The sequence below is a fragment of the Vespula vulgaris genome, chromosome 18 (assembly GCF_905475345.1).
Source record: "Vespula vulgaris chromosome 18, iyVesVulg1.1, whole genome shotgun sequence".
Lineage (NCBI taxonomy): Eukaryota > Metazoa > Arthropoda > Insecta > Hymenoptera > Vespidae > Vespula > Vespula vulgaris.
Window position 1 is genome coordinate 2638087 of NC_066603.1, and position 16082 is coordinate 2654168.

The window sequence follows — 16082 nt, forward strand, 5'->3', positions numbered from 1 at the left end:
TAAATTCTAATAGTTTGTTTCTTTTTTTTTTTTTTTTTTTTAGTCCGAAGATAAATTCATTCCTTTATGTTGGATTGTAAATTTGATTATTCTCGTTACGAAATAACTTTCCTTTGTGAACTATCTTCTTTGATAATCTATAGAAAGTTATAATAGAAACGTTAGAACATATAAAAGGATATGTCATTTTGATGAAATATCAAGGATACTTATTTATCGTACTTACTACAAACGTTTTCACAAATTACAATAGTTTTTCTAGAATGCCTGTCTTTTATAATTTATCTTCTTTGCTGGCCTATATATAAATAAGAATATAATTAAAAAAAAAAAAAAAAAGAAAGAAAAAGATAAACGACAAAGTGTAATGAATTTTATGTTCATTTTCTCATTCCGGATTTAATCGAAAACATTTTTACTTACTTGCAAACGTTGAACAAGTTCCAATAGCTTTTTTATAAAAAAAAAAAAGAATGAAAAAGTAAAAAAAAGAAAAAAAGAATATGATTGACTATGTTGCATTGTGTTTTCGATTAATGGCGTCCTTATAATTCATCTTCTACTGCTTATCTAATCGAGAAAATAATAGAAACGTTAGAGTGCAAAGAATTTCATTGTCACTTAGATATTTATTTACTCATCAAGATTACCAATTCTAATAGATATCCTTTAAAAAGGTATGTATTTACTATCTTCCTATCTCAATGAATGATAATTTAGTGATTCTTTAAAAATGGCGTTGTTTCGATCTTTACTAACCTACAAAAAAAAAAGAAAAAAGAAAGAAACAATAGAAACATCAGAATATAGGTAAACACTTACGAATATTAAATTATGATTATCGAATGAATGAAAAACGTAGTAACCCTTAAAAGATTGGGTCTCTTATGATAACATTTTGTTAGCTAACCTAAAAAAAAAAAGAGAGAGAGACCGATATAAAAAAAAAAAAAACAAAATGCAAACAAATTGCAAGAGATGTTCTCGAATAAATAAATAATAATCGATGTAGGGTTACGTCCGATAAAAGAATGAAATTGAATTGAATTATTTCAAGGATGAACGAATTGTGAACGAATTTGATTTCATTATTTAAACGTAGACATGATGAAATTGAATGGAATTATTTAAATGAATGAACGAATGAAATCTGATTTCATTATTTAAAAATAGAAAGAATGAAATTCGATCGGATGATTTAAAGTTTACGTTGAGATAATAATAATCGAGAGATAGCTTTTGGGCTAGACGAAAATAATGAGAAGGAGAAAGAGGAAGAGGAGATGGGTAAAGGATTTGTGCGGTAGGAGCCCCCAGGGCAGGATTCTTCGCGAGACGCGAATGTGAATCTTCGTTCTCTTTTACAACTGACTCTCTCGTGCTACTTCGTGCCGTTTCGTGACTCCGAGCCGGAGAATTAACTCTCCACTTACCGGCACGTCGTCGTCGTCGTCGTTCACAAGTGTAGATGACGCGCCGCCATGGGTCCATAACACCGATATGTACAGTAGTGGGAGCTTTCTTCATCTGTCCTAGGACGTACTTCGTTTCCTACCCTTTTTTTTAAGTGTTTCTTTTTTCCCCTCTTCTTTCTTGTCTCTCTTTCTCTCTTTCTCTCTCTCTCTCTCTCTCTCTCTCTCTCTCTCTTTTTTTTTGTTGTGTTTACCCTTCTCTTAGTTGACATCCCTCAACTCGCACTTTATTTCTTTCTTTTTTGTTTCTTTTTTGTTTTCTCTATTTCTTCCTTTTTTTCTTTCTTTGTTTCTTCAAAAGAAGAGGACACTTGTACGTGATTTAAAAGTCCTCATAACTACAGAAAGTGTAAAGTTCTCTGAAACGAATCGTACAAGAATATGTATATTAAAGACTTTGTATGTACTTTAGTGATTAATTCAATCGTTTATTTCTATTGGTTTTTCTTTTACTTTTTTGTTTTTCTTTTATATATATATATATATATGCACGTTACTTATTTTATAATTTTCTTTTTTGCACAACTAAATTATGTATTTGTTGTGTTATATCTTTCTTTTAAATATATATATATATATATATATATATATATATATATATATGTATGTATTTATTAGAAAGGATTTCCTTCGAGAAAATAGACAATTGCAAATATTATATTCTAACATGATAACTCATTTTTCTTTTATCATTTTGATCGAGTTTGTGTTCATTCTAAAAATAACAAAGAAGAAAATGGACAAATTTTCTACTTTGTTTTTTTTCTTTCTTTCAATTATAATCTCGTTTTTAAAACTTGTTAAAAGTCATCGTACGCTTGAAAATCTTTTCAATTAAATTTCACTTTCTCGTTGAAAATATAAAGTTTTTAATTAACGATGAGTTAAATTTAGAAGATTAAAATAAATTTTTCATATATTCATTAATAACGATTTGAATTCACATTGAGGATAATTAAATAAGGAAAGCTCGATGATTAGAATGATTAGATACAAGAGATCCTTTATAATGAGTTTCGTCGTACTTACAACCCTTGTACATTTTACCGTGTAACTCCACCGTGTCAATACGGAAGGGGGAATTACACATCCGCGTTGACATTTGACCTCTGATTATTCCAATCTCTACTCTCTCAAGCTTCTGTTTTAGATATTCTTATTAGTGTTCTAGTTAACGTTCCTTCCGGTGATAACGAATCCCATAAAGTCGTAGTCCAGCCTTTTCCTTCAGGTTTTTCTGAAAGACAAAATACATTGCCACGTTTTTAATATCTATTATTAATATTATTATTATTACTATTATTATAATTATGACTAAATTGAAAATAAAAAAAAGGAACTGAATACTAAATTGAAAATTGTATTTATATTTTTGCATAGAGTTAAAGGCTCGTTTATTATTACATTTATATATATGTGTTTTGAAAAAAAAAAATGTTCTTTTATCTTTCTCTTTTTTACTATTATCATTATTATGTTATTATTATTACATTATTTTTAATTAAGATTATAGAAATATTATTAATATTATTTACATATATATATTATTTTGTTTAATTTGTTAAACGTATAATTAGATACAAGTTATTCATTTGAAAAGAAGAGAATAACGATTAAACAAAAAAAAATATAAAAATACATATAAAAATAACATCTTTCAAATCATACGATGATACATAATATAATATCTGATCATTCCAATTCTACAAATTCAACAAATTAAAATATAAAAATGTCTTGGATAAAATGAAAATTATTTAATCGATCAATAGCAATGAACATTAAAAAAAAAAAAAATGTTGAATATTGATTGAATCATTACAACTTGGACCCATTATCTTTCTCTTTAATCCAAAAGATTTAGAATTTCAAGATCTAAAGAAACTTTTTTTTAATGTACATAAATACATATTTATGTACATACTTACGTGAACATTTACGTAGAAAAGTACTTTGATATTTCTTCGTCACTTTATATCGTGGGATTATATACTTACACACGTGTACATTATACACATGTATATTAAACGAAACGAGAAAGCGTGACTTCGATGGAATCCCTGAGTGAAGTCACCTCTCCCCGGAAATTACCGATCGATTTCGAAGAACTCGAACGATGCTTGTTGCTTTCACTTTATAACGTATGTACACGGAACGACCCTGCTGTCACCACCATCAACATCACCACCACCACAAACACCACCGTCGTATCAATCCTATCCACCATCGACACTACTACAATTTTACAAGAACCACCCTCTTGGTGGTTCATTTTTCTTTCCTCCTTTCATTCTTTCTTTTCCTTCTTTTTTCTATTTCTTCTTTTTTTTTTCTTTTCCTCCTTCGTTCGTTTTTTATTCGTTTTTCGTAGAAAGAAAAAGAGCTTTGCGTGACACTCATACGTGATACTCTCGTCGTTAAAATACGTGGAAAATACATTAGAAAACAAGAACGCGCTAACGTTCGATCTATAACAAAAGAGAAATGCGAGAGGTCTTTTAGAGATATGATTAGAAATTTTTTATGATTAGAAATCTTTTTTTGCAATTAATTAGAGAGATTTGTCGAAATACAAAGTAATTCATTATTTTTCAACGAACCGACAAGGTATAGAAGATAGAAAAAATAGTTAAAAAAAAAAAAAAAAGAAAAAAAGGAAGGAGAAAAGAATCAATCTAACTTTGCAGACTTGCTATAATTTGTAATGAGAAAATGAAAAAGAAAGAAATTATTCTACAAAGTCAGGAAAAAAGGAATAATCGATTTTTGACATTCTTAAGGAACTTTTGATTCACCCTGTACTTGAATCGCGATGTAATCTTTGAAAGAATTAAAAAGTACTTGGATCAAATAGGAATCCTAGGAAGAGTTGAAGGGTAAATCGAATGGGCTTACCAGTAGATAACCCGTTCTTCGTTAGAACCGATTAAGCGTTTAATACTTGCGTTAAACTTGAGTCATATCCGTGAATCCACATAATAGACCTTCGACTTCAATTTGAACATTTTAGGAACGTTCATGTATGCACTTAAAGCTTACTCCGTCTGAATATTTTCTCGAAATTATCGAGTTTAATTAACACGACCTTTTTGTATATTTAACCTCATTGTTTTTTTACTTTCCATGTATTCTTAATCTTAATAAGATATAACTGGAATGAAACGATTAATGTTTCTTTTGTTGATTAATACTTTTGTTCGAATAGATCTATTGTACGTTCGAATTGATCGTATTTGACATGTGATTGGACTCGTTTTCATCTGCAAGAAAATATATGGAAATGTAAATTATATTATTTTTGTATTATTTTTAATCTTACACTTTAATAATCTTTATAGTCTTAATGTACTATAAGTTATCTGAAAACAAAAAAAGAGATATACAACTTATGAATATTTTCTTCAATTAAATACTCTTCATAAATAAATAAATAAATAACGATATAAGTAATTACACTCAATAAAATGTAATATATAAGGCTTTTATGATATTAATATAAGATTTATCTCTGAAAAAACGAACGCACATAAATAAATAAATAAAAAAATTAATAGTTGCATCCTTACAAAATTTAACATATAATGCACTCATAATCCCTCAATATATGTACAAAATTGAAATAATCAAACAAACAAACAAACAAACAAATAAACAAATAAATTGCATCCAATCATACTTGATAAAAAAAAAAGAAAAAGAAAAAAACAACTAGGAATCTTAAAATCTACCTAAGCAAAAAATGAATACAAAAAATGATACAAGTTACAACATGGACCTAATTTAAAAAGTCACACATGCATACATACATACACACACACATACATACAAATATATATATATATAAAAAATAAAGATAATTTGAGGGAGTAAGAATTTAATTTAGACATCCTAAGCTTCACCTCGTCCGTTTGGACGAACGCATTGCATTGACAACGTCCGGCGTGTTTATGTATATACATACACACATACACGAGGGCGCTGACAAGCGACAAGACCTAATCTCTTCCCTGAAGCCGTCGTCGTGCTTCCACATCGTAGCAGTAGCAACAACTTCGTTGAACGGTGAGACACGCTTGCCAGCAGCTACCAACCAACCAACCAACCAACCAACCAACCCAACTAGAGAGATACCTGTAGATAGATACATACTTACATATACATATATATATATATATATATATATATATATATATATATATATATGATGCACCAGTAACATGTTCAAGGAAGACGTCAGGAATGCGAGCTCACGACATTATACATGTTACCTACGTGGGTGCACAAGACTTTTCAAGCCTATAAGTATCTAACAATATATATATATATATGTATGTATGTATACATATGTGTTTGTGTGTATCTATATGAAGGGTCTCACACGTCCTGGAGGACGCCTCGAAGGAGCAAAAGAGGGCCTTCTCGACCACAAATATGTCATAACTCACTGACCACTATACTGTACTTACCAAGAGGATCCAGTAGAGGATCAAAAGAGAAAAAAAGAGAGAAAGTTCCGGATGCTTCACATATAGGAATAGTTTATATCTATCTCTCTCTTTCTCTTCTCATTTATCCTACGTTCATTGTTGTCAGTAAAGGTAAGAGAGAGAGAAAGTTCCATATGCTTTTTACATAAGAGCAATATATCTAACTCTTTCTTTGTTTATCCTTTATGTAAGAAGGAACATATGTGAGAAATTATTTCGTTAAAGACAATCGTATAAGATGGACAAATAAATTACTATTTTAAATCTTGATGGGATATATCTGAAAAAAAAAAAGAAATAGAAATTATAAACATTGTCTTGATTATAAAAATATATATATATATATTTTTTTCTCTCTCTCTCTTTTTTTTTTTAATAATAAATAAATAAACGAATATAGATTATACCTAGTCCTCTTTTCTCTTCGTTTATCCTATATTCTTTATCGTCGGCATAATTTCTCGTTTTTCACGTAAGAGCAGTCTCTATCTCTGTCTTCGTTTATCCTCTACTCATCATTGTCATAAGAGTAAAATGTAAGAAAGACAAAAAGAGAGAGAGAGAGAGAGAGAGAGAAAGAAAAACAGCCTATTAAACTTGCACGTATCACATATGTACGCATTTTCCATCTTTCTTTTTCTTTTTAACATTCCAAAGAAGCAATACGTTTTTACCAAGCATGCTTTTATCTTTTTATCACACTTATGCTCTCTCCAGGAACTTGCTCGTTATTACTATGATATAGGCAAACGAGTCGAAAAAAGGAACACGATAGAAAGCTTCTTCCTTTTTCTTCTCCTTTTTCTTTTTTTCTTTCTCTGCCCTTTTCTTTTGGGAGAGAGGGTCGTTTAAGGGGTAAAAGAAGAACGAAGGGAAGGAGAGGGTGCATTTCTTAAAGAAACAGCTTCAGATTATTGCTCGTCGGAGTCTTCATCGTAGTCTTCATCGTCGATGTCGACGTTAACGTCGTCAACGTCGTCGTCGTCGTCGTCGTCTAATCTCAAAGAAATCGTCTTGTCCGTTTTCCAAGCACTTTTTTCATAAGGCCATCCCTGAAAACGTTAAGTAATGTAAAGTGGACGAAAAAGTTGGTGATTATTTTTTTCTTTTTCTTTTTTCTTTTCTTTTCTTTTCTTTTTTTTTTTTTTAGTGGAGGAGACTACTAAATGCATTTCTTTCTTTCTTTTCTTTTTCCTTTTGTTTTCCCTTTTCTCCTCCTTTTTTATCCTATTTTCAATTCCTTTTTGTCCTCTTTTTTCTTGTTTTCTTGTTTTCTTCTTTCTTTCTCTCTCTTTTCTTTTTTACCTTTTTTCTTTTCTTCTCGAAATACTTTTCTCCAGATTATTTTTTCTTCTTAGATGCATGTGGAACGAGATTCCTTTTTTCTTGTTTAAAACGAGCTTTCACGTTTGATAAATTCCAATACTTTACTGTGTGATCCAGTTTTGAGAATGATTATATTATTTAGATTATGCTTCTTTTGTTTACATCTTCTTGAAGATTTTTATCTACTATTTAATCATTGTACTTCTGATCATTGTACTGTATTGAACAATTATATTAAATATAAACAGAATATATATCTGAGATATCACGTATGATAACAAAGATTCTTTTAACGATAAGCCAAAAATAATGTTTAAATATAAAACAAATATTCATTTATAATATTTAATTAATGTAATTAAAAAGTGATTATTGAAAGAACTCGAAGAAAATAAAAAGAAAGAAAAAAAAAAGAAAAAGAAACAGAAAAGAGATTGTAAAAAGTATTCCAGATAAAAAAGATCGATTCTCAATTGATTTTAGGATCATTCAAGTTCAATAAGGGAATGTTATCGGCGCGCGCAATGAAGGCTACACCTCGATCTAACGATCCTCGGACAGTAATACAACCTACATATATACTTATTATCGTGATATATATATAGTGAATCTATACACATAAAATCGTGGGTTACGATCATCAAATAATATTCGGTCAAGGCTCGACATTGCTCCAACACGTGGGAAAGTTCAGTTGACGAATATAACACTAACTTTTATACTTTTTAACATTGAACAATACGATAGGTAATATATGTTACAAATAATAGAAATTAATAAAATAAAGAAATAGAAAAAGAGAAGAATATTGTCTACTATTGTTATCATATTTTAAAGCTCTGTATAATCCAATTCTTTTCTTTTTAATATCTACAAAAATTATAAGTTATAATATTATAATGTAATTATAATATTATAACTTACAATATAATTACTGTTCATACTATATACTCTGATAACTAATATTATAATTATAAATTATAACTATAATTGCGATTATAACTAATACTGATAACATAATGATACTATTCTAAATGTAATCAAAAACTTATAATCAAAAGATCAAAAGAAAATCTTCGAATATAAATTATTAACAATAAATTCTCTGATCATATTAACCCTTTCCAATAACTACTAACACAAACTTTCCCAAAGTGTTGAAATTTAATACCAAAAAAAAAATAATAACAATAAAAAAAGAAACAGAAAAAAAACATAAAAAAGATTCTATCCAAATGTTGACCAGGAGCAGCAACAAGTCAATTCTCAATATCAACTATAGACACATTAAACAACATACTATAAAAGTTTGCAATACGTTTAGCTCTAACTCGGATAATACCATGTAATCATCCGATCGTTGACCTTGAGTGTGGGGGTAGCGAGGTCGAACGAACGCGTAAAGTAGCAATAGTAACAGCAGCAGCACGTACTACTACTACTAGTAGTAGTAGTACTAGTAGTAATACTACTAATAGTAGTAGTAGTAGTAGTAACAGCAGTAGTAGTACTAATAGTAGTAGTAGTACTTGTAAACTAATATATATGTATAGCTCGGTAGGATATTCCAATTGTAAAGCGTGTGACGCAAAGGATCCGTGGGTGTATTTACATGAACGTGTTGTTCCTGGAAGTCAGGGACTCGTACGAGGTAAAGGTAGGGGTATGATTCATGAGCGTGACCTACACGAAGAAGGAAGAGAAAGAGAGAGAGAGAGATAGAAAGAACAAGAGAGAGAAACAGAGAGATATATACAATATATACATACATACATACATACATACATACATACATACATACATACATACATGCATACATACATACATACATGCATACATACATAAATACATGCATACATACATACATACATACATATATACATACATATATATATATAAGCAGAAAAAGAGAGAGAGAGAGAGAGAGAGAGAGAGAGAGAGAGAGAGAGAGAGAGAGCTTCTACAGTAATATACCGTTAATGTCTCGTAATATTCCATAATATGTTGATGACTAAGCCAATTTTCACTATCATTCTCTCTCTCTCTCTCTCTCTCTTGTTGTCTCTTCTTCTTCTCTCTATCCTTTTCTCACTCTTTCTCCCTCTTCCAATCGTGTATGTCCACCACAAAACGCTCACGCTCGTTCTCTTCCCCATACAACTTATATCTCGGAATCACACTTAATTGGACTTCCAGGTAAGTCACCTGCGAAACACGTAGGAGGAAGCTCGTTCGGAATCTTTCCCTGTGCTAAGTTCGTTATACGTGTATTGTGTATACAGGGTGAGTCAAAAGTTTATAGGTCATCTTTAAAAAACAATCGCCACGCCCTTTTCCAAGATGTACATTCGGATTCGTAGCAATCGAGCTTACGATTGTGCAATTAATTAAAGTCAGCTTGTTGTAATTTTATTTTTTTAAAGAAAAAAAAAGAAGAAGGGAAAGAAAAAGGAAAAAGAATAGACAAAATTAACTTGGAAAAAGAGTAAAACGATTATTATAATCATCCAGTTTGTTCCGTATGGAAATGTTTTGACTTATATAGAAACTTTTGATCCACCTTGTATATATATATATATATATATATATATATATATATATATATATATATACGTATATAGATGTGTATATATATATCAGGATTTGGTTAGCCTGCTATTAAAGATTCGTTCTTTTTTTTTCTTTTTACTCTTCTCACTTTTTCTTTTTTTTTTCTTTCCTTCTTTACTTTTTCTGTTTTTCTTTTTTTTTTGCTTTTTAGTTGAGGACAGAGAATAAGAGATATTCTTCGAAGGAACAAGTTTTTGGTCAAGAATCGACTTTGGAGCCGATTAAGCTATCTCCCCTTTTTTCTTGGATTTTCTCGAATGATTTAGTGACTAGTGGTGGTGGTGGTGATGGTTATGGTGTTAGGGTAATAGAATACAAAGTGGATGGCTCAAGTACCTTATTTCTTCTTCCTTTTTCTTTTTCTCCCCCAAAAGAGGAAAATATGATTTTCTTTTGTAATCGCTAAATTCTGTCTCCTTTCTGTATTTTTCTTTTCCCCAAGAATTTTTGAATTCTTCCAAAATGTGTTCATTTTCTTTTTTCTTTTTTTTGTAGAGATCTCGGACACCTGAAAAAAAGAATCAAATTTATATGAAATAAATATTATATTAACTTAATGAAATGAAAAAAAAAATTACAATACAATTATATTAAAAAATATAAATAATAAAAAATTACAATAACAATTATATAAAAAAGAAAAAGAAAAAGAAATAAAGAACCAACGAGTTTATATCATCGACATATAAAATCGATCAAATATTATTTAATGTAACAATTTATCATTACATTTCATTTTGTTCTTAAGTCAAATTAATTTTCATTATTTATCATAGATACACTAATTTTCAATCCTTTTTATCATTATACTTATACTTATTATTAGTATAATATAAATTAAAAAGTTCGTTTATATAGAACAGTGCTATGAACCTTCCACATCTATGTACTTTATCTCTAAAGAGAAAAACAGCCTAAAGAAACCTCATGAAACAAGGGACAATAGTATTTTTAAATTGTTTGAAAATTTCTTGTCCCTTCTTCTTATAAAAACTTTTTTTATAAAAGTTTCGTCACATGTAGACATAAGAAAATAAAAAAAAATTGAGTTATAAAGTATGAACATATTCGTCATTATTTAAAGAAGAACATCATACATATATATATATATATATATATATATATATATATTTATATATATATATATATATATTATTTATATTCTGATATATATATAAGAATATTCTAATATAATAGTATAATATAAGAATATTATATATATACATATGTTTATAAAAAACGATGATAAATATTCCAACTATTTTCTAACATTTCGATTAACGAATATAGTTCTTATAGAAAAGAATACGAGATATATAACTGTGAAAAATATTTTCAACATGTATCTTTATATTCTTAGAGTCTTCTAAACCGGGTATCATGCTCGTCTGCATATCGTACACGCGAGCCCTGATCTTCGAACTCGCTCGAACAACATTAGCATACATATCGGGAACGTTTGCACGCGGTTAAACCCAGCACACATTCTTTGGATTCTAAGGAGAAAGAAAGAGAGAAAGACGGACAGAGAGACGAAGAGACAGAAAAAGAGAGAGAGAGAAAATATATTTCTAAATTCTATTGAAAAACTTTCAAGATTTACTATATAAATAACGATCAATTTTTTGTTAACAAAATATATGCAATCTTACTTTCTTCTCACGAAAACTTTGAATTCATTAGATCAATTAATAGAGAGACAGATAGAGAGAGACAAATAGAGAGAGAGAGAGAGAAAATATATTTCTATTTCTAAATTCTATTGAAAAACTTTACAAAGTTATTATTTAAATAACGATCAGTTTTTTTGTTAACAAGATTATATGCAATCTTACTTTCTTCTCACGAAAACTTTGAATTCATTAGATCAATATGAAATAAGAAAGAAAGTGAGAGAAAAAGAGAGAGAGAGAGAGAGAGAGAGAGAGAGAGAGAAAAGAAAGAGATAGATTAAGAAAGAAAGAGAAAGAGTTACGAAAAGAAAAGGCTTCTCTTTATTTTTAGCTATCATGCTGCATATTATTTTCTACCCCTATCCCACATCTTCGATATAGTCTTCCTTTTTCAAGGTATACGCTATCGATGCAACCCATTCTTCCATAACTCTTCCACACGGGATACAAATTTTGCAGCTGTGTTCATTCTTCGTGATGGCTTCTTCTCTTTTTCCAGTCGTTGCTACTTCCTTCCGTTTGAATCGCCTTCGATTTCCTTCGAATTTATCAAAGAAGACACTGCCACGTGGCTTTTGATCAGACTAGTATCTATCTTTCTTTATCTCTCTTTTTCTTTTTTTTTTTCTAAAGATAACTCGATCATAGGAAAGATTTTTTTACCTTTTTGTTTTTTTTTTTTTTTTCATGTCATTTTACAAGGTCCACAAGCTATTGTAAGCTTTCCAAGTGGCTAACTTCAATCGATGGATTAGAAGTGATGAGAAGAGACATTTCTTTCTTTATTTATTTCTATCTTACTTCTTTTTTGTTTCTTCTTCTTCTTCTTTTTCTTATAAATTATCCAAGGAAACGTTTATATAATTCTTAACGTTCCAGAAAAAGACACACAGGGACGCTGGATTTTAAATAATTCAATAAATCCCTATAAGAAAAACTATCCTAAACGTTTTATATACGTACCTCTAGTTCTTATTTCTAGATTTTACACTTTGACCTCGTGTCCAAGTTAAACCACGATTGACATTAGGTAACACGGTTATATGGTTATCTTTAGAATCTGTTTTTTTAAAGAAAGTAAAGACTAACTTTCTTTAAGACCTTGTAATTCCTTTCTGATTGTTTCTAATCGTTATCGTAAATAATGATGAATATATGTTAATTCATTGAATATTTAATATTGTTAATCAAACGACGATGAGAATATTAACTTGTTTTATAAGTTATAAAAAAAAAAAAGAAAAAAGAAAAAGATACTTAAAAAGTGTAATTTGATAATTGTTACATGATACATTACAATTAATATAATAACTCGATTCTACGTCGTGCCTATAAAAAAAAAAAAAAAGAAAAGAAAAAAAAAGAAAAAAAATTAGATTGTCAAAGTTACATAATAATTATTTATCCTAATTTAATTATACTATACTAATTATAAAAACAAACGCGACCAACTTCGAATATGAATAATTATTTTTTTTTGTCAGACAAAAAATATGAAATAAAATTTTACAAATATGAATTAATAAGTAATTAGCTACAAAGTTAGATTACTCTTATAAAGGGTTGACTTGATCGATTTTATATAGCATAGAAAGTTTGTTAACATTTTTTTTATAATTTAATTAGTATGTATATATATAAAAATAGTATGTATATATATATATATATATATATATGTATGTATTTAAAATTATTATTAATTTATGAAAATAGACAATATTAAAAATAGACTAATATTTGAAAAAAGTCAAATTGATTTTTATAAATATTAATAGAAAAAAAATTCACTAATAGAACAAGTAACATATTAAATCGATAAAGATATTACACATACATACATACATACATACACACACACACACACACACACAATCTAATCCGATAATTCGATCGTATTATTTTACATCATTTCATGGATGGCTAAGGCGCTTAGCTTAATATTAACACCGTAACGAGTAAACGGCTTTGGTCAACGCGATTTACTCTCTCGGTACATTGACATATACATGAGTCTTGTATTATACAGATTGAAATGGTTCATGGACAGTTCACGTAATATAGTCATGGGAGAGCTTTCCCGGTTCAAGGAAATGTTGCGACTACCCCCTCGAGCTTTTACCTACCGACTTTATCAGCTTCATCAGTTTCTAACAAATCATTGCTTCGGCGAATACTATATTCCAAGGTGAACTATAGTCATGAGTCAAATAAATTCCATATGACGAGAGTAGGAAATTATTCCTCTGATTCATAGTCTGTAAAAAAAAAAATGTGAACGAATAATTAATATAATGTAATAAATATAAAAATTATAATAATATATACATGCTATATATATGTGTATGTACGTATGTATGTATATATATATATACCATATTATATATATTTTATTTTAAAAAATATTATATCGTAATAAATATATTGAATTACTTAATAAATAATGGCATCTATTTATGAATCAATTTAACAGTATTAATTAATCCAATACTTCTATCTTACTTAAAATACAATTACTTAAAAAAAGAAATATTATCAATTAAAAATAATTATTTATATTAATTATATGTGTATATATATATATATATATATATATATATATACATAATTAATATAAATACAGATTTATACAAATTGCATACGTATTGAAATAAAAACAAATCACAAACACAATATATCATAATAAAATAAATAAGTAACAAGATATTTTAATTATCTTCATCTCTATCTCTCCTTCTCTCTCTTTCTCCCTCTGTCTCTGTCTTGTTTTTTAATACACATGCATACACGCACACACGTCCCTGAATATCACAAATATACGCCTCCACGCAATAAGAGATCGATGTAACCCCGTTTCAGGTTGAGTAACTTCGATGCAGCCGGCCTTTTATTACATTCCTCACGTCCCAGATTGGGGAAAAAGAAAAAGATACAAAAAGAGAGAAAAAAGAAAAAAGAGATACTACTACACACTACTACTACTACTACACTACTACTTGATACCAGTATTTTGTATTTATACGGTCGCATCTCGATACAAGAAGAGAACCGACAATTATCCTCTTCTTCTTATCCCCTCCCTTCAACACCCCTTATCCCCTCATCCCTCCCCTCATCACTAACAAACACTTGTGCTTCGAGGAGGTACAATCGGTCAATTTGTGTTCGTTAATAAAGCAGAGAGGGCTTTGTGAAACAGCCACGCGCTCAAGCTCGCGCCAGCCCCTTCTGCGAGTCTCTCGTTTACGATGACTTCGTTAATAAGGAGTGGCGCATCCATCGATCGTTGTCCATTACTCCGAAAGATCATCGTGTCAAACGACTCTACTCTATACGACTCGACTCCACTCGACTCGACCTTTACTACGTAATTGCGTTATTACCACGAGCAAAATATCTCTCATATGGACCGGTTATTTTAGGTAAAAATATATTGCGGTTACAGCAGAGTTTTTAGAAAGGATTATGAGATAAATTATGTTTATTAATTATGTGGTACGAGAGAATCTTTGAGATCTTCATCTGTGATATCTTGTTCAATATTAATTTTATGATCGACTATTTGATTCCCTCCTGGATAAGTTAAAAGCTTCGTATGTAATATTTATTAAATGCGATGAATATTTAAGTGTATTCTAGCTATGTTTGTGTGTGTGTGTGTGCGTATGTGTTTGTGTAAATTATTCATTTAGAATAATTATCAATGTAGATTACATGTATATATGTGTATATATGAAACGATGATTATAAAAGTGAACTAAAGTCTAAGTCGTATTTCTATAATTTGAAGATATTTTGAGACATTTGGAGTTGAATTATTTATGAATCATTTTCCTATAACAATAAACAAAAAAAAGCAAGTGCATGGAATGTATTTATTCTTGAAGAAAATAATTCTCTTTTATGCGATTTAGAAATGTTAAGAACAGCGTATAAAATAAAATACGTCTTTTACTATCTGAAACGAATTATTATTAAAACACATTCCTAATCTCATATATAGTTTTGTATCTATCAAATAAAGTGAAATTTTTTATTTATTTATTACTAATTTAGAGATTAATCGTTTGGTTTTTGCGTAAATTAAAAGATATGTATGTGCATTAATATCTAGAAATGATAAATATATACATTTATATTATTTATATAAATATTATTTATATCTAATTATATTGAATATAAATAATTCATTTAGAATAATTATCAGTTTATAATACAGGTACTTAACTATACATAACTAATTAGATTATGCTTATGATTAAATAGTGAATTAATTATAATTATCATAACCTATTATTAATTAGAAAAAGATATACAAATATAAATATATTATAACAAGTATAATTTATATTTATTTAGCAAACATTAATCATCATAAATTTATAATTTATTTTCTAATAGAAAAATTAAATAACATATAAAAAATCTAGATACATAAGTATATCGGTTTGAAAGTTACATGTTGTTAAAGAAAGTTAATAAGTCACAATCTTTAGTTTCATATAATCAAATACAAC

At 28.7% G+C, this 16082-nt stretch overlaps 1 long non-coding RNA gene across 1 annotated transcript; it reads right to left on the reverse strand.

Moving 5' to 3' along the window:
* Positions 1–13: 13 nt before the first annotated feature.
* On the reverse strand, positions 14–15558 carry LOC127070410 (uncharacterized). Its single transcript, XR_007784497.1, has 12 exons — positions 14569–15558; positions 13692–13823; positions 10232–10403; positions 6367–7011; positions 5939–6239; positions 4368–4732; positions 3401–3940; positions 2502–2709; positions 1434–1831; positions 424–570; positions 227–298; positions 14–137 (listed from the first exon to the last, which is right to left on the reverse strand). It is a non-coding gene; the product is annotated as an uncharacterized LOC127070410 (long non-coding RNA).
* Between the last annotated feature and the right edge of the window lie 524 nt (positions 15559–16082).